Raw genomic sequence first — 19,545 nt, 5'->3', positions numbered from 1 at the left:
TTATATTATAAGCATTTAATTATTCAATGAAGATAAGAGAGAGGAAAACTATTCTTTTTTCTGAAGAGACTAAACATTTGTAAGAATGGATGGAAAATGAAAAAATAGTTTATATATAATTTTTTCTTTTTAATAAGAATGATTTAGGCACAATTTTCTTCTCTTTAAAATGTTGCGGTCTTTTTGGTATGTGTAACAATGCATGTTAAGGTAATATACATACATATCCTTTTTATTACTTGCCTCTATCAATCCTAAATCGCGGACTCTCATCTGACAAAATAAGAAAACTTTGGAGTACTTTCATTCTATTAGTTTACAGCCAAAGATGTTGGATTTTCTTTCCAGGTTGAAATATTAGGATAGCACAGAACAGTTTTTTGGATGATAGACCATAATGGTCTAAAGACAAGTCTACATCAAAGTGATTGCTTTTTCTTAAGAATAGAAACCACATCCTATAAGAATATAAAATACTATTTACATGCAATAAATACATTTCTTAACAACTCATTTGTGCCACACAGAATTCTTAAGATGGCACCAAGGGTCATGTCCCTGGTATTCACATCCTATATAATACTGTCTCCTTGAGTGTTGACAGAATTGATGGAGTTTCTTTCCCATGATAGTTTAGGTTATATGGAAAAAAACAAAGAGATTTGCAGATATAATGAAGGCCACTAATCAAAAGTTTAAACTAATCAAAAAGAATATTAGCCTGGGTAGCCTTGCCCTATCAGATATGTACCTTATGTTTAATACTGTTTTAATATTTTTAAGAATTTAAAAATTGTATTTTATTGTGGTAAGATCATTTAACCTGAGATCTACCTACTTGACAAATTTTTAAGTATACAATACATTATTTTTTACTGTATTACAATGTCATACAGCAAATCTCTGAAGCTTATCATCGTTGTGATATTCTCAGACAACTCCATAATAAAAGAAATTGGATAATAAATAGAATGTGATATTATTTCACTTATAGAAAGGTTGTTACATAATTAAATAGAACTTTGAGTTAAAATCTTGACCATAATCAATTATTTCCATATAAGATAGTTACTTTATCTGAGTTTGTTTTGTCATTCACTTTAAAAAGTCAGAATCTGGATAAATCAAGTCATTGGGCAGAGTTTCTAGCAAGAATTGGTTAACCTCCATTCTTTCTCCATTGTTCCAGTAGAAAATACTCAAGTATGCATGACCCCCACCAATTTTGGAGTATATAACTTCTAAACTTTTCCTTACTGTGCTCCCTTTTAACATTCTTTTTAGAATCTGTAAAAGCTCTGTACTAGTGTACTTAAGACTTTCAGAAGCTTAGAGTTTTGACAGGCATGCACAATAGTGTTACTATTAAGTTGGATAAAATGTATTAGAGCAACATTAAATACTTAAATTTTTTAAAGATTTTTAAATTTTTATTTATTCATGAGAAGAGACACAAAGAGCAGAGACACAGGCAGAGGGAGAAGCAGGCTCCCTTCAGGGAACCTGATGTGGGACCTGATCCCAGGACCCCAGGTTGACGACCTGAGCACACACTCAACAGCTGAGCCACCCAAGTGTCCTTAAACACTTCAATTTAATACCTTACAGTTGTGAATAAGTTGATAAATTCAGATATAACTATGACAAAGGCTTTGGCAAAAAAAAAAGAAGAAAGAAGAAGAAGAAGAAGAAGAAGAAGAAGAAGAAGAAGAAGAAGAAGAAGAAGAAGAAGAAGAAGAAGAAGAAGAAGAAGAAGAAGAAGAAGAAGAAGAAGAAGAAGAAGAAGAAGAAGAAGAAGAAGAAGAAGAAGAAGAAGAAGAAGAAGAAGAAAGAGAAAATAGGACAAAGAAAATAAAAATAAAATGCATAGTATGTAATCGTATATTAGTATATTTATTGATCTCACCACACCACTCTATATTTTAAAATTCTTTTAAATCAATTATGTGTTTTTCATATGCTGTTTCAATAAATCAAAGATCCTGTACTTCCTTTGTCAGTCACTATTCTGGCTACGGCACATACAAAAACCAGACAAACACAATCCCTGCTTACCTAAGTCTTCAAGTGCAGTTGAAAAGACATTTTTATAAAAAGTAACAGATATCTAATTAGAAATTATAAAAGTCCTATGAATGCCATAAAGGAGATGAGCTCCAGAATGAAATAGAATACTGCATTAGGTAGGAAAGTTAAGAAAGATCCATTTGAGGTTTCAGCTTTTAAGTTGAAAGCCTTAGGGATAAGGGAGAGCTGGCTGCAACGCCAGTGTAGGGAATAGCATCTCTAGAAAAAGCAATGTGTGCAAAGGCACTGACATGAGGAGGAACCTGCTGTAACAAGCAAACAGGCCGGTGCGGCTGGAGAAAGAACAAAAAGGTAAGTGAGAAATAATGTCACTCCTAGTATGTATCTAGTATTCAAAAAAAAAAAAGCAAACTTGTTTATATCTCCAAATACTTCTGAACCAAGGTGATATATCAAAATCACCTTTGAGCCACAAATAGAACATCCAAAGCAGCTGCAGTGACAACAATAAGAAAATGCACGTCATTCCTGAACTCCCATGTCTTCATATGAATCTCTGGGGCAGAAGCTGATGCAGGGAAAGACACAAGAGACCTGCTGTCCTTACACATGGGAGATGCTGAGAAACGCAGGAGCTGTGTGATTTCAACATTAAAGATGTATTTATGTACTTGAGAAAGAGAGAGAGCATGAGCAGGGAGGGCAGGGAGGGAGGGGGAGAGAATCCTCAAGCAGAGCACCTGCTGAACTGAGACTCCGGCTACCCGGGGCTCCATCTCACAGCCCTGAGATCACGACCCAAGCCAAAATCAGACATCAACCACCCACCCGACTGGGTCACCCAGGGGCCCCTATGGGAGTTCAGTATTGAAAACTTACAGCTTTAGTAAATTACAGGCTGTTGTAGGAGGTGAAAGAATCAACAAGCCGATTATTATCTTAGCCCCATCAGAGTTTTGGTGAAATAGACCACCTAAGTTCTATACACAAATACGGCCTACATGAAAAATTTGAAAAAGTTCAATGAAAAGAAACAACTAAAAAGATTGAAGCTATAAATAATCTCTGTCTTGGAAAGGTTTATACTTGACAGTAGAACTATTTTCTTTTTTTTTTTTTTTTTTTTAGAACTATTTTCTTCAATAGTTCAGGAGCTAGGGATTTGTACCTAATCACACTGAGAATTTCCATCCCAGGGAAGCTGATTTGACATCCTCTTTTTTTTTTTTTTTTTTCAGGTGTAGCTGTAATAATAATTGTTCATTTACACTTATCTCTCCTGAGGTTTAAATTAAGAAGTCTCAGGGTTGGAACTTATGAAGGGCGTGTTCCGGCTCCTAAATGTTCAGTAGTCCTTCATGGCTTCCCTTCCTTCGTGATACAGGGTGCTCGCCAGCCTGGCCTTGTAGTCTGCATTACGATGGCAACCTGAAAAGAATAGGACTTCATAGCAATACTGTAGACACTGTTCAAAGCCATAAAGCAAAATTCTTGAAGATATTCCCTTATGGAGGCCTCAGAAAATCACCTTAGAGTTGCCAAATATCTTCTGGATGCCCTCACATGTCGATGTTCCACTGTTTGGGAACATGAAACCAGCATCATTAGTCGGCACCTTGTTCTCACCTGTGATGATGGGACATACGTTGCGTAGGAAATGTTGTCACCAGTACATATAGCACCTGCTGCTGTTTACTATATGAATGGAAGTGTTTATATTCTATGCAACAGCTCCACTAGGCTCGCTATTTTTAAATATTCTACCCAAAAAACAACCCAAAAGGATGTTTATATTAAGACTTTCTCCTGACAACTTACAAACTAATCTAGTAAGAGCTTTTGCAGTTCATCACGTCCGTTTCGATGCGGATGCTAAATGTGATTTCTATAGAATGTGTCCCTTGAAGACGCACATAAACACACACCATACACACATCCGCACATCCACAACAGGATATTTAAATCTTAGTGAAACACCGTGTTGTAGACATAATACATGTACAGGTGTTTTCATGTATAAAGAATTTTCTGCACGTAGAAAACCAAAAGTATGTATGATGCTATGACTCAAAAATAACCACAGTTAACAATTCGGTCTGTAACTCAGTCTGTCACGTAGACATAGTGGCATAGACATATTTTGGTATTATGCTTTCGGGAAATCATACTGCACAGACATCGGTAATACTGTACATGTTCAGAGAGAACATATATAATGGAATGAGGTATATTTATCAAGCAAGCTGGCTCTCTGCATATTTACCTATGTAAATATTTAATTATTTATGTTTTATTCAATTATTACATTTTTTTAGACACTGAGATTTTTTTCAAAATTGTAAGTACAATACATACTGTTGCTCTATTTCTTATTTAGTGTGAAGTATGCAGATTTTTAAGTTTACTTCTTTGAAATAGTTATCACCGTTTACACACACAAAATGATGATTTGCTAATTATATTTTTTTCGTCTCAGTTCTGACATTTGCAAAATATGGAAAATTACAGTATTATACAGTTTGTGTGCTGTTCAAATGAGAACACATAGGATGATGTTATCGCAGTGTTTGGTACGTAGTAAACGCTCAACAAATGTTATTTTGTAGTTAATAGTGTTATTATCAGCATATGGATTTTTTCTTATCTGTTATTACATCCAAGTAACAAATCCTTGCATTTGATATTACGAGCTCCAAAGGCAGAACAGTTTTTACAGCTATTGGGGGTGTTGCTAAATTCTGTGATTTTGTTGTTTTCTTTTTTTAAATGCATGGTACATTTTTTCAAGTCAGTGTTTATTGTAACGTTTTGCAAGTAAATTTTTTTCTTTTTAAATTCTTTTATCTAGAATGTTCCTTTGACAAGAAGCATGGAGAGAAATTAAAAAGTAGAAGCTATGAGAAAAAGAGGGGCACCTGCGTGGCTCATTGGGGTAAGCGACTGGCTCTTGGGCTCAGGTCCTGACCTCAGGGCTGTAGGTGGAGCCTCTGCAAAGGGCCCGGGGCTCCTCTAGGAGCCTCTCCCTCTGTCACTCCCCCACACTTGCACTCTGTCTAAAATAAATGCATCTTTAAAAAAAGAGAAAGAGGGAGAAAGATGATATATTAAAGAGAAGGCATTTAAAAAGAAGTCAGTTCCCGAGATGGAAACAGCAGAAACCGTTAGCAGCATCAGTGTAAGGGCGGAGGACCCAGGTAGCCCAGCGGGGGTGGGCTGCTTGGGGGAGGCCAGAGGTGCACACAATCCTGAAACAGGTTGCATTAGCTCTGAGCCCTGGTTATTTGGTAGCTCAGACCATTTTCTGTCGTCCTGACTTTCACCGAGAATAAACTTCTATTATCAAACGTAATCCGATTGTGTTTCTGTTTCCTGATACTTGAAAGAAACCGAACTCAGCCAGTGTGCATAAAAGCAGCAGCAGGATATTAGCCAGGCTGATGATAAACAAACACGAGCAGCCTTTTGTCAATACTACAAAGTATGGCTCACATCCTGCGGGCTTTGGGAAGACAATGTACTACTTTAAGCCCAGGACTGATGTGGCAAGATGAGTGGCTTATTCTATCTTGTTTTTGTTTTTTTGTTTTAGAGATTAAACATACAGGCAAAGAAAGATAGAAATATAAAGGAGTTGGTAAAACTGGAGTCAGAAAGAAAGAAATCAGCAAGAGAGTCCATCAGAGAGAGATTGAAGAGTCGGAATGATCCAAAATTTGAGCTTGATCAACATCAAAATTAATCCCCAGGTTTCAGGCCTGCGGCGTAGTACAGTGAAGTCTGATTGGACGTAGAAGAGGAGGAAGGGTGGCCTCAAGGTTGGAGAGGAGTGATGATGAAAGAAGGGAAGGCTCAGCTTCCGCACGCTGAGCTTGAGGTATGTCAGGGACACACAGGTGTCAGGGTCTTCTAGAAAGTTGGGTATTTGGAGCACAGCAAAAAGGTTCCCAGAGTTACAGTTTGCCTCTTTACGCATGCATACAAATTGTGACCTCTTTCATGGAGAAGCTACAGTATTTTTAGCAGCAACACAGACCACAGACTATATCCCAGCCTCTTGAATATGTTCACAAGATGAAATATATCACCAGGATACCTTCCGGAAAGAAAACCTACACAACATCTCTAAAAAAAGAACAACAAAGCACCATCTAAAATGGATATTTTCAAAAATGTACTTTTCCAAATCTTAGAAAAAATAACAAACGGCTGGTTGCAAATGTTAAATATTCATTTTATGTAAATAACTTTAGCTGATGACTAAAAAAATAAAATAAAAAACAATTCTGCTCAGACAGGAAAATAACTATGTTTTCTACCTGTCTGCAGTTCGTATTTTTAATCGGTAGTGTCTGCCACTAACTGGGCCACTTTTTAAAAATGATCGAGTGTGATGGGGGTACATATTCTCCTAAAAACAAAAAAGTTAGCTTCTACATAAGAAAAGTCAGGTATCAAAAGATTGTAAAATTGTATGATTTTCATAAATTCACAGAGAATAATTATAAAAATAATTTCCAACAGTAGTTATTTTTATGTATTTCTTTCTTTACACCTTTGGTTTCATAGAAATGAAATGCTTATAAAAAGGCATTGCTTCCATCATAAAACACACTATTCATTCTAATAAATATCTTGATAGAGTTAGCCTGTATACCTAGATATTATTGTCAATTAAGTAAACTGTGTGATACCAAGGCCAGAAGACATGTGATCGAGAAAATACTAGAAAGATAACCAAAAGGACCTCAAAAGAGTAAGTACCTTTTTTCGAAGAATCCAAGAAAGCACTTACAAACCAAGATAAATCCAAGCCAACACAAATCATCTTTTTTAAGTATAATTATTTGTAGAATGTAGTAATTCTAGCCAAAATATTGCTGAAACAACACACATGAAGAACTTAAAACTGTCTTTCACGTACATCGAAACAAATCAAGTGACTAATGACTAAATTTGGCTGATGTCGGCAGAGATTAAATTTAGTTGAGTGTGTATGAAACAAGCCACTTTGGTTTTCACATCTCCTTACTTTGCCTTTACTTGAAAATCATTTTATTTAAATAACAAATGCCTCCTTCTGGTCATCAGAAAAGTCCATCTTCTATCTTAATTAAGTCCAATAAAAATAAAACAAGAACAAGAATATAATAAGACATGTTGCACGATATTCAATTTAATACTAAAATACTGTCCTTTCAAATAAATTGCATTAAGGTCTGACATTCCTGGAAGAACTGATTTTCTTTTGTGATGGGGAAAAATGCTGATAGAGGGAACACTGTGGAAAGACATCATTTACAGATAATAATAATTTTAGGAAAGCATATAAGCCTTCACTACAGTGCTTTTCTAGTATGTATGATTATATGACAAAGGACTCTTTATCTTTTGAGTGCAGCCAAATTATGAAAAACAAAGACTCATCACTACCCTGAACACATTTTTAGAACAAGGAGGAGAAATAAAGCAATATCAAATGAATAACACAAAAACAAATTTATCAGAATTTAACTGAAAGTAATTAAATGAAGGTTAAACCAGAGAGGAAACCCCTATAGGCATTTCCACCAAGATCAGAAACAAGGCACGGATGCCCACTATTATTATTCAACATTAATATTGTTATTATTATTAAATATTTTACTAGAAGTATTAACCAATACAATTAGAAGGTAAAATTAATTAGAAATCAATGTGTAAAAAGAGCATAAAACAATCTCTACTTGCAGATAGTATGATCACATATCTGGAAAATTGCAGACAATTGGTGGTAAAATAAAGTCAAACAATAATTCAGTGAAGTAGTAGAATGAAAGTTTGTTGTACATAGGTCAATTGCATTCATACACAGAAAAAATAAACACCTAGAGGACATAGTGATCAAGAAAACCATCTATATAATAGCACCTGAAAAGATTTACTACTTGGGGAGAGATTTAACAAGAAATATGCAAATATATTTTTGTATTTTGTTTTCCAATACAAGGGAACATTTTAAAACATCCCTGAAAGACAGCAAAGTCAACTTAAACAGGTAGAGATATATCCTTTACTCCTGGATAGAAAAACTCAACATTATAAAGAAGTGAATTCTTTCTTGCTCAGTTCATAAATGCAATCCAATTCTGATAATTTCCAAAAAGCTATTTTTAAAATATGTTTGATACAGAAGTTCATGTGGGGAAAAATAGGCAAAAAAAAAAAAAAAAAAAAAGGCTAGAATAAAGAAAACTGGACAAAGAAAGACCTACAAGGTAAGACAAGCCCTACGAGTTACTAAAACATAGTGTAGAAACTGTTGTTGAACCCGTATGCAGCTGGTGATGCATGCATCGATACACCGTGGAACAAAAGAGGAAATCCAAAATTAGACCTAAATACACACCAAAATTTAACATATGACCAAGAAGTCATCTTAAATCATTAAGGTAAAGACGGACATTTTAAGAAACTGTTATGGGACAACTGGATGATTGGTTGGAAAAATATCAAATCAAAACCATCTTGTATCTTGCATGAGAAAACATTTCAAAGAAATTCAGGATCTAAACGTCAAAAATGAAAACTTATTCACGCTAGCAGAGGTTAAGAATCAATGTCTCTTTAAGCAAGAGTTAGGGAAAGGCTTTCAAACTCTGACTCAAATCGGAAGGCAGGAAAAAAAAGTTTATAAATTTGACTGCATAATATTTTTTCTAAATTTGATGAAGACCATCGTCAAAAAGTCAAAAGACAACCGACAAAACTGGTAGCAAGTATTTGCAACATCGAACACAGGCGCTAATAATATAATCCACAGTAGCCCCTCTCAGTCGTGCTTAAATTTTCTGCCGTTGCAGTTACCTGCGGTCAACCCCAGTCCTGGAGCACAAGGGCTCCTGCAGCCACCAACAGCCACCTGCCAGCACCGTCCACCTCACTTCATCTCACCACCTAGGCCTCCTGTCATCTCACAGCATCACAGAAAGGGTGAGTGGAAAGTACTGTAAGAACTTCACTGTAAGTACTGTAGGAAACTCGGAGAGAGACTACATTCACATAACTTTGGTTATGGTATGCTATTGTACTTTTTCTATTTTATTATGAGTTACGATTAATCTCTTACTCTCCCTAATTTATAAATTCAACTTTATCATATACGTACATATAGGAAAAATATGGTGTATGTAGAGCTCATTACTATCTGCAGTTTCAGGAATCAATGGGGGTTATCTAAAGTGTCCCCTGTGGATAAGACGGGACTATACCTAAGGATATCAGTAGAATTGAGTGTCAGAGCACTAAAACTCCAGGAGAAAAATGGCAAAATACATTAAAAGGCAAACCACAAGAGAAGTCTAAAAATGGCTGCCAAATATAAAAAATATGTTCGTACTCACTCATAATCAGAGAAATGCAAATGGACACTTGAGATACCTTTTCTAATCAGACTGGCAAAAATTTAAAAATTAGATAATATGTTCTTTCATCAAGATCATGGGGAAGTAGCCCTCTCATATGTTACTGGTGGGAATTCAAGGTGATGCATTCCTCTGGAGGGAAATTTGACAATAACAGAAGTACACAGCTTAGTACTTGTATTTCACTTCTAGGAACGTATCTTAGAGATAGACCTACACAATACGAAAATGTACATGGACAAGTTACTCTACTGCAGCACTGTTTGCCATTGTAAACCATTGGAAATATGTTTAATGCCCATACATAGAAGAATGGTTAAATACCTACTGGAGGGATGTCTGGAGGGCTCAGTGGTTGAGCATCTGCCTTTGGTTCAGGCCCTGATCCCGGGGTCCTGGGGTCGAGTCCTGCATCAGTCTCCCTGCATAGAGCTTGCTTCTCCCTCGATCTGTGTCTCTGCCTCTCTCTGTGTGTCTCTCATGAATAAATAAACAAAATCTTAAAGAAATATATACCTAGTGGGGGTCTATATACTAGAATACTATGCAACTATAAAACCAAAGGAGAAGATCTCTACAATTTGATATGGAATGATTTCTAGGCCATACTATTCAGTGAAGAGAACAAAGAACAACACAATATCTACAGTATATACTTGTCTCCATCTAAGAAAAATGGGATGTAAAAAAATAAAACCACACGTTTCTGCTCATTAGTACATTAAAGTTACAGAAGAAATTAGAAACTAAAGAAACTGGTTGCCTATGGGGATGATGTGGGCAGAGGGTGGAGGAAAGGGTGAAATGGTATCAGGGTAGCAGTGAAAACATCACTTCTTTGAGAACATAATTTGTATTGTTTTAATTTTCAAAACCATAGCAGCATTTCACATACTCCCCCCTGCCCCATATGCTAACATTAAAACCAATCAGAATGTAAAGAAAATATATCTGCCTTTGGCCCAGGGCATGACCCTGGGTTTCTAGGATCGAGTCCTAGGTCAGGCTCCTTGCATGGAGCCTGTCTCTCCCTCTGCCTGTGTCTCTCCCTGTCCCTCTCTATGTCTCTCATGAATAAATAAATAAAATCTTAAAAAAAAAAAGAAAGAATAACCTAATCATACTGAAGGTGATAGGAAAGTAAAAAAAAAATTGACCTCCATAATACCATAAGGCTAGAAACAAAATAATTGCACATAAATGCTGCAATCAAATTAATAAATGTATCATTGAAAAGGGAATAGGTAATTGTTAAGTGTGAATTGCTAGCAGCGGTAAATCTACATTATGTATACCATACAATTGAACAAATAAATATTGTTGATAATAAGAGTTGAGCTTTTCTCTGTTGGAGGCAAAAAAATACAAGTAAGGAAAGAGGAAAAGGTAAAATGAATGCTGTGGTATTAAATTGGAATCGGAGATATCCGCATAAATTCATGATGGGATACACACGTACGTGCAAATGCACACGTGCACACGGAGAGATGCACATACACGTGTATAAAGGCAGAGCTCGTGTACGTCTTATGTGTCCTACTTTTGTGGACGGAGATGGCCAGAAGCAATGACGCTTCAGTAGCAAGGAGCACATTAGCTCTCTGATCTCCATTTTTAAATATAATTCTCTAATAAAAAGAACCGGATTCTTTGAAGAGAGCTGAGGCAGGGAAAATGCAAGATGACCATGAAATTTTCTATTTGCCAGAAAATGCCCAAGTCATTACGCACATGATACAGAAGCCAAACTTGATGTTTCCAGTGGCCAATTCCGGGATGAATTGCACACACATTAAAAAAATAATAATAATAACAGTAAAATTTATAAAAATTCCTACAATAGAATGTATACCTGTGGATTCATGTTGAAATAAATATAATGAATTAATGAATTAACTAGAGCATCTCTCCTTTATTATAGAATAGAATAGAATTATAGAATTATAATTGAGAATCCCAATTAATTGTGAATCCCAATTAATAAGTGTAGAGACAAGAGAATAATATAAAATCTCCATTAGGCAAACACCATGACTATCAGTGTTGCAGGCAAGATGGATGTTAAAGTGTGTTGATGAAGGGGCATTTGGGTGGCTCAGTCAGTTATGCACCGGACTGGATCTCAGCTCGGGTGTTGATCTCAAAGTTGTGAGTTCAAGTCCAGCATGGAGTCTACTTAAAAAAAAAAAATTAGTTGGTAAATATATGAGGAAAAATAGTATTCACCTGGCTTGAAGCATTTTGCCCCAAGATATGCAATAAGTATAAAGGAAAATATAGAATTGAACAGCAGAGAAGCCCAACAGACATCAATCTTTGACAAATGATGGAGGGTCATAGATATCCCACATCCTGAAATGTACTGAAATACCATCATCTTGAAATGTACCTTTCATACAATGTACTGAGAGGGGCACCCATATAATTTTTATGGTATCTTTGACAAAAATGTGTAATTTCACAACACTGAGAATACATCAGACAAACCTAAATGGAATGCATTCTGAAAAATAACTAGTCAACACTCTAAAAGTGTCAGTGTTACAAAAACAAAAAGGAAAAATTGAGGAATTCTCACAGATCAGGGGATGCTCAGGGAAGTAACCAGAAAAAGCAACATGGGATCCCAGATAGGATTCTGGACTAGAAAAAGGAAAATGGTGAAAATATTGGCAAATTTTGAGTAAGATTTATGGCTTAGTTAATATGATTTTACTATTGTTAATATTTACTTATCAATAATATTAATACTTATCACTGTAATTCCCCCCGTCTTGGTAATTGTACTATGGATATATGGCATTTTCAACACTAGGGGAAGCTGAGTAAAAGGTAAACAGGAACTCTCAATGCTATTTTTATATTTTTCTGAAAGTGTAAACTTAGTTCAAAACATAACATTAAAAACAGAACAAAAAATAAATAAAAATTAAAAATTAAATAAATAAATAAAACAGAACAAAAAAATAGGTGCTTATTGAATGCTTTATCTTCGTACTTCCATGAGCATAGTGCACATATCAACCTCTTTCTGAGTAAATCACTGCTTTATACATGAACTATATCTTAATATTATTTCATAAATATCATAATGTTAATTTTATCACAGACAGGGAAAATAATTTTGTTCCACTCCCTTATATGCTCATTCCAAACACCTATTGTTTACCAGACATTCTGCTAAGAAGAGATACGTTGCTGATCAAAAATAAGAAATAACGTTTTCATAGACTCTACTTTTAGTAGAGAATAAAGACATTGATCGAGTTATCACATAAATAAATGTAAGTTATATCTACTATACATGAAGAAAAAGATCCATGATTTTGTAGAGTTATAGATGAGGATTTGATATTATCAAATAATTCAGTGAGGTCTCACCTGAAGGAAGTGCAACAATTTACTAAAGACAATGAATTTTTTAAAGTGTAAAGTAAATAAAAATATTTCTCTGCATGCAAAATTTTAAAAAATCTTCAATATTTGATTTATCAGGGATATCATGCATATCATTCATGCATTTTTCTGCAGCTACAGACAATGATGAAATCCATTTTGATTGGTCAAGAAATAAATAACAATGAAACTTTTTATCATACTTCAAGACCAACTCCTGATTAAAAAATTCAAAATAGTACCAGAAAAAGAAAGCACATTTTGTATGCTAATAGCTTTCCTTTTGTCCAATTCCTTTCCTGCACCTTTTTTTTTTCTGTTAAAAAGTGAAGTGCATTAACAGATTTTTGAAGTTAAATCACCTGTGCATTCCTGAAGTAAATCTCATTTGGTTGCCAGGTATTATTCTTTTTATATATCACTGTAGTAGAGGTGCTAATATTTTTTGGGGGGTTCTATGCATTTTTATAAAAGCAGTTTTTCTGTAATTTAATATGTTAATCCTGTCTTTTTCAGTGTTGGTAGCAATATTATACTGGACTCCTAAAACAAAGACTCGGGAAGTGTCTTCTCTGTTTTTATTCTTTAGCAGATTTTATTTAAGAATGGAGGGCGAAGAATCTCAGGGCACCTGGGTGGCTTGGTTGGTTAAGGATCTCTCTTTGGAAAAAAAAAAAAAAAAAAGGCTCTCTCTTTGGCTCAGGCCATGATCTGAGGATCCCGGGATGAGACCCACATCCCCCTCTGCCCCTCTCTCTGCTGCCCCCTCTCCCTCTGCCCCTCCCCGATTGCTCCCCCCACCACTCTCTCTCCCTCTCTCAAATAAATAAATAAAAATTTCCTAAAAAAAAAAAAAAAAGAAGAAGAAGAATGGAGGTATCTCTTCCTTAAATAAGAAAAATCACTAATTGTCCTGGGTTTTCCTTTTTAGGCAAATTTTACTAATGTGTTCTTTTTTTCTTTAATGGATATAAAACTATTCAAATTTTCTATTTCTTTCTCAGTCATTTGCATTTTCAAAGAATTTGTTTCATCCAAACTGTCAGATCCGTTGGCATAAGTTATTCATAACATCTGCTACTGTTCCCTGATATGGATTATCAGAAACCAAATTTACGTCTCTCATTAAAGAATTAGAAAACCAGATATTATGTATGAAACAGTATTTCCAGACATTGCAAAACAGGTGGAGCCGAGCTATGATCTCGGAGAAGGGAAAGAAACCAGGAAAGCCCTTGCTCATCCCAGCTTGCTGCAGGAAGGCACTTTCTAGGACATGGTACAGGAGGGAAAACAAAAAACAAAAAAAACAAAGCCTAATTATTGTGCTGGTTTGGAAAGGAAGAGATCAGGGTTTAGGGAGACCAAAGTGGCTAGAATTTGCACTGAAGAGAAGCAGAGAGGAGTTGGAGAATGCTCTGAGAATCTGCAGAGATCTTGGAGTCTTTGAGCCTTACTACGTGTGCGAACAAAAGGACATTACCCCCCCCAGGAAAGAACCACCAATGGATGTGATAGCAATGTGCAATTATTGCATTTTACAGGATTATTGGCAATCTATCAAAAAAAAAAAAAACCCACAAAACATCATAATGAAAATCTATCCCTTTACAACAGATATTAAAAAAATAAAAAATAAAAAAACTTACTTTAAGGGTCTGCTGTGTGCCAGCCATTGTGCATTCGCTCCTCTCGGGACCCTGCTCAACCAGAGGAGGGTGAGGCTGGCATTCAGAGAAGGGTATTTATGTGACGGAAGCATGTTCCAACCCTTTCCGTGGACCCTGGAAAAGGAATAACTTAGACACTGTGTCGAATAACATTATTTATAAATGATATACATGATATTACAGCTGTGCTATACAAATAAAATGTTGGTTAGGACCTGGAGAAATGTCTTGGTCTAATATTTAAATCGGATTTCTTCAGCTTTCCTCGAGTTTAATCTCATTTCTGTAATACCTCCCCGATAATCCAGAACTTTCCTTGTGACCTGAAGGAGGTCTAGAAGAAGAATATGCTCGCTGGGCCAATTCATGGTGGCGCTTGTTATTTTCAGGTGTTGCATCCACAGGCATCAATACTGACATCTATCCGCAATGACACAGCCCTAATCCTTGAAGCATGGCAATTACCCATTTCTTGATTGATTGCCTCCGACTTTGCCACAATATCTGTTCCTTGCAATAGGCAGAAGAAAATGTGTTCCCTGACTAATGTGCTCTCGTACAGTTTCAAATTGCATTTATTCTTCCAACCTAATACATCTCACTATGACCCTCTAGCAAACATGTGATTTAAGGAAAACAAGAGCAAACATAAATACCAATTCACTCGAAACCGGCCACCGTACAACTCCTGATAATGTAGTACAGTTCTTCACTTTGTAGAATTATATGTGTTCCGCATCTTGGGAGATTTAGAAACACACACAAAGTGTGAATACTTTAGATTTATTTTCATAATGGAGGCAAAGTGTTTCCAAATGACGGTATGGGACCCCCGATACATTTTAACATATGGTAACATTTCTCAAAACCAAGTACAAAAGAGTGTTTTTTGACAAAGCTTAATTGCCCGGTTAAAAAAATGTAATATGTAAGTGGGTTTGAAATGCTCATTTTATATGCAGCCATTTCTGTAATGATAAATAGTTATACTATATGCTTTCAGATTTTTCTTACTGAAATGATTACTTCTTTGAAGTTGCGTAGGGTCGGAAGATTTGTTTTCAGAAATGCTTTCTGACAGGAGATAAAAGATATTGTTTTTTTTTTTTTTTTTGCAGTGTTTTTCATGCTGAAGTGTAATTTTTGCCCACTTGCATTTATTTTTAGAGAACTTGTGAAGCTTAACTATGATATTCCTTTAAAAAATGGAATACTTACTATGATAAAAATACAGATTTTTCTAAGCATGTGTATGCTTTTAATATCTAGTTAGGTAATGTCAGCCTGTTAGCAAAGCTAGAGCAATACATCTTCATCACTCCATGAAAGCATTTTTTTTTTCTCTTTTGACCTTAGAGCTCTATTTAATAAGGTAAATTTTTAAATGTGGTAAACAAAACCTTATTTGTAGAAGACTGAATTGGTATGTGATTACCTGTTTGTCTGCTTTTTTTTTTTTTTTTAAAGATTTTACTTACTTATTCACGAGACACAGAGAAAGAGGGAGAAACACAAGCAGGGGGAGAAGCAGGCTCCATGCAGGGAGCCCAACGTGGGACTTGATCCCAGGACCCCGGGGTCATGCCCTGAGCCGAAGGCAGGCGCTCAACCACAGGGCCACCCAGGGGCCCCTGTTTGCTATTATTTATATGTTCACATGCCTAGAAACAAGTACACATGGAAGCATGCATAAATAAATGAATGTCCATCATCTACGTATTTATAGAGAAGGGCTATTTTTTTTTCAAAAATTATTCATTAAATAATGTTTGTCTGATTTATATAAGTTAAAATAAAGTCCTTTAGGGACACGTGGGTGGCTCAGTGGTTTGGCACCTGCCTTCAGCCCAGGGTGTGATCCTGGAGTCCCGGGTTCGAGTCCCACATCGGGCTTCCTGACTGGAGCCTGCTTTTCCGTCTGCCTGTCTCTCTGCCTCTCTCTATGTGTATCTTATGAATAAATAAATACAAATCTTAATAAACAGATAAATAAAGTCCTTTAGAAATAAAATGTAATTGTATACTTAAAATCCCTTCTAATGATGTAAAAGTTCATCAAATTAATTTGAACACTTCAGGGAAAACTGTAACTTCCTAGGACAATGTGTATTACCAAATTTGACCCAATTGATGCTTCAAGTTCTGGCAGGAGAATGGCAGAAACTGGGTTTTCAAACTTTCCCTTTTCTACCAGATACCAGAAAGAACAACTAGGATAATAAAATAAAACAAATAAGCAGACTTGGATGACATCCAAACCGGAAAATTGTGATGGGAAATCCCTTCTGAAAACATGTGTCAGGAGCAGCGAATCACCTAGAAGACAACACGAGCAGAGGGATTTAAAATCAGTGGGGCAAATATAGCGCTAAGGGAATGATGGGTCCTATCAGGCACAGATATCAGAAATAGAAATAAAGATCATAAAATGTCATTATAAAATATTAGAGTCCTATCCTAAAAATGCTAAAGAGATTGACAATTATCAAGCAGTCAAAGTGGGTGCTGGAGAAGTGAGAGCATTCCTCACGGGCTCAAAATGGAGTGGGAATGCCAACACACGCACAGGTGAATGGCATGGGGCGTGACCAGGGGCCTCGAAGACGTGGAGGTGTCCGGGGTGGCACACACTCTGGAGGACTTCAGATCCCTCCAGCAATTGTCACGGCTCACCTTGCAGGTGAATGGAGGCTGCTCAGGGGTGGAAGGGAGACAACATGGAGAAAGAAGGATCAGATCGTCGGAAGAGATGGTTTCGGAGGAAGTAGAGCTGAGAAAGTGCCTGCAAAATAGAGCACTGAAGGTGAGAGCTGACCTTTGGGAGATAAGTCCTCAGTTGACTTAAGCTTTGGTTTCCCCAAGACCAAATATCCTGTACATCTCGATGTGTGACAAGCTGAAGACGAAGTCATCCCATGCGACCAAGTGAAGACCCCGTGATGTGCACCTGAACGTTTGTGGCTGTCTCTGCCTGGAAGAGACATCTCTTCCTACGGCTTGCTGGATCTTCACCTTTCCTACAGCTTTAGGGTGGCCTCTGCAGAGGGCCGCCCGGGGGCTCGGTTGTTGGGCGGCTGCCTTGGGCTCAGGTCATGACCACTGGGGCCTGGGATCGAGTCCTGCATCAGGGTCCCCACAGGGAGCCTGCTTCTCCCTCGGCCTGGGTCTCTGCCTCTCTCTGTGTCTCTCATGAGTAAATAAATAATCTCTTCAAAAATAATAATAATAATTGTCTATGGAGTCCTGTGAGTTGTCTTTCAGAGACTTGTGAGTCCTGCGGTTCTCTGACCTCGTAGTATTGCTACATAAACGTCCATGTAGGACATGACTGAGCAGATGCTGGGGTTTCACGGAGTCTACGGAGCAGGTTGCACAGGTTGGGCTGCATCTGCCAATAGTCGCACTACGCTCGCGACTGCAAGTCTTGCTAGTGTTCTGCTGACTGCCAAATCTACATGCAGAACACAAATCCTTTCCTTTTGATAGGATGGTTTACTGAACACCTTCACTCGGATGTCCTTTGTGAATCTCACATTCAGTGTGTCTAAAACTCGATTCCCAAAACTCCCCCTTGATTATACACGGCTGTAACTATCTGGAATGTCGCCTACAAGGAGTGTCTAGAAGGCCCAGGGATCTTTGAGAATGACACCCAGAGACCCAACCACCTGTAACCCTCCATCCACTCTCCAGGTCTTGGCACAACCTCATTCTGGGTCCCCAAAAATCACAGGGCAGCTTAATCACTTGTCTGTCTAGACTGATTGCTTCCAAGTCATTGATTCCATCCAAGTCCACCCAGGTCACTGCAGCAAAGGACATTCTTTTGCACGGAGTGGTCTGTTACCTCTTTCCACTTGACCCGCAAACAGGAGAGCAGTGATTCCCATCCGTGTCGGGCAAAACAACTTATAAAGTGTTCGCAACCTCAAGTCCTTCCATGCCTCTGAGGGGACGCAACCTCTCCGGGCCACATCTCCTTGGATCAGATAAAGAAACAAGTTTATTCTCTAGCGTAGAGCCTCTGTAAGTTAGGGAAATGTGGCTCTAGAGTCACACGGTTTGATCTACCATTGTGATCTTGGGCAATTTACATCATCTTTACAGGTCTGCTTCTCCTTTGTGAAACTGAATTAAATCATATAAAATATCTCATAAAGGGCAGCCCCTGTGGCTCAGTGGTTTTAGCACCTGCCTTCAGCCCAGGGTGGGATCCTGGAGACCCAGGATCGAGTCCCACATCGGGCTCCTTGCATGGGGCCTGCTTCTCCCTCTGCCTGTGTCTCTGCCTCTCTCTCTCTCTATGTCTCTCATGAATAGATAAATAAAATCTTTAATTTTTTTAAAAACCTCATAAAGTTAATGTGATGAATAAATTATTTTCTAACCTTTTATGGATAAGCACAGAGAAATTTTGTAATAAATTATATGTGAGCTTAATTTTCCCAACCAAAAGAATATTCACTCCTACTCCAATTAGCTACTCAAAATGTTCTGAACATGCCTGAGTACCTAATGCTGTACTGTGAACTGGCTGATCCTGCCTCCACATGCAAGTTGACTTCGATCCTCCTCACCTCTCAGTGTACCGCCCTCTCCCATACATCGGAAGTGCTCGTCAATATACTGAATTTTGGCATCATTATAGTAACTTAGCTTTCCAAGTATATAGACCCGACATATTCCTCACTTAACTGTGGCCTCTTCTAGACAGGGAACTGGCCTCTATTACTTTACTTTCATAGCACCTGCTTAAATGTTTAATAACAGCTGTTCGAAATGTTGGGTTTTTAAATTATTGATCCAGTATTGGATAGTTAGAAAGATGAATTAGCAATTTTTTGAGGAAGCATAGAAAGAAAAACTAGTATAGGTAACCTTTCAAAACACAAGATTAAACATATGAGAATCCCAAAGCCAAAGTTACCAAGAAATTACTGTATTTAAATTATTTTTATTTTTTTAACTTTCCATTTTAAAATAATTACAGAATAATGAAAAGTCTCAAAACTCAGAAAAGAGCTCCTCATATATTTCACAGTTTCCTCCAA

The 19,545-nt window shown here is 37.0% G+C and overlaps 1 long non-coding RNA gene across 3 annotated transcripts in view; it reads left to right on the top strand.

Moving 5' to 3' along the window:
* LOC102152603 overlaps window positions 1-19,545 on the top strand; it is a 76,106-nt gene that overhangs the window by 15,229 nt on the left and 41,332 nt on the right. For 2 of the 3 annotated variants that reach the window (XR_005370033.1, XR_005370032.1), the window contains exons 2-4: window positions 4,877-4,960; window positions 5,618-5,902; window positions 8,868-8,997. This is a non-coding gene — a long non-coding RNA (uncharacterized LOC102152603). The remainder of the gene's footprint in view (window positions 1-4,876; window positions 4,961-5,617; window positions 5,903-8,867; window positions 8,998-19,545) is intronic. The other variant, XR_005370034.1, reaches the window with a different exon arrangement.

The sequence above is a fragment of the Canis lupus genome, chromosome 15 (assembly GCF_011100685.1).
Source record: "Canis lupus familiaris isolate Mischka breed German Shepherd chromosome 15, alternate assembly UU_Cfam_GSD_1.0, whole genome shotgun sequence".
Taxonomy (NCBI): domain Eukaryota; kingdom Metazoa; phylum Chordata; class Mammalia; order Carnivora; family Canidae; genus Canis; species Canis lupus.
Note: the sequence above shows the minus strand (reverse complement) of the source record. Positions and strands in the feature narration are given on the sequence as shown.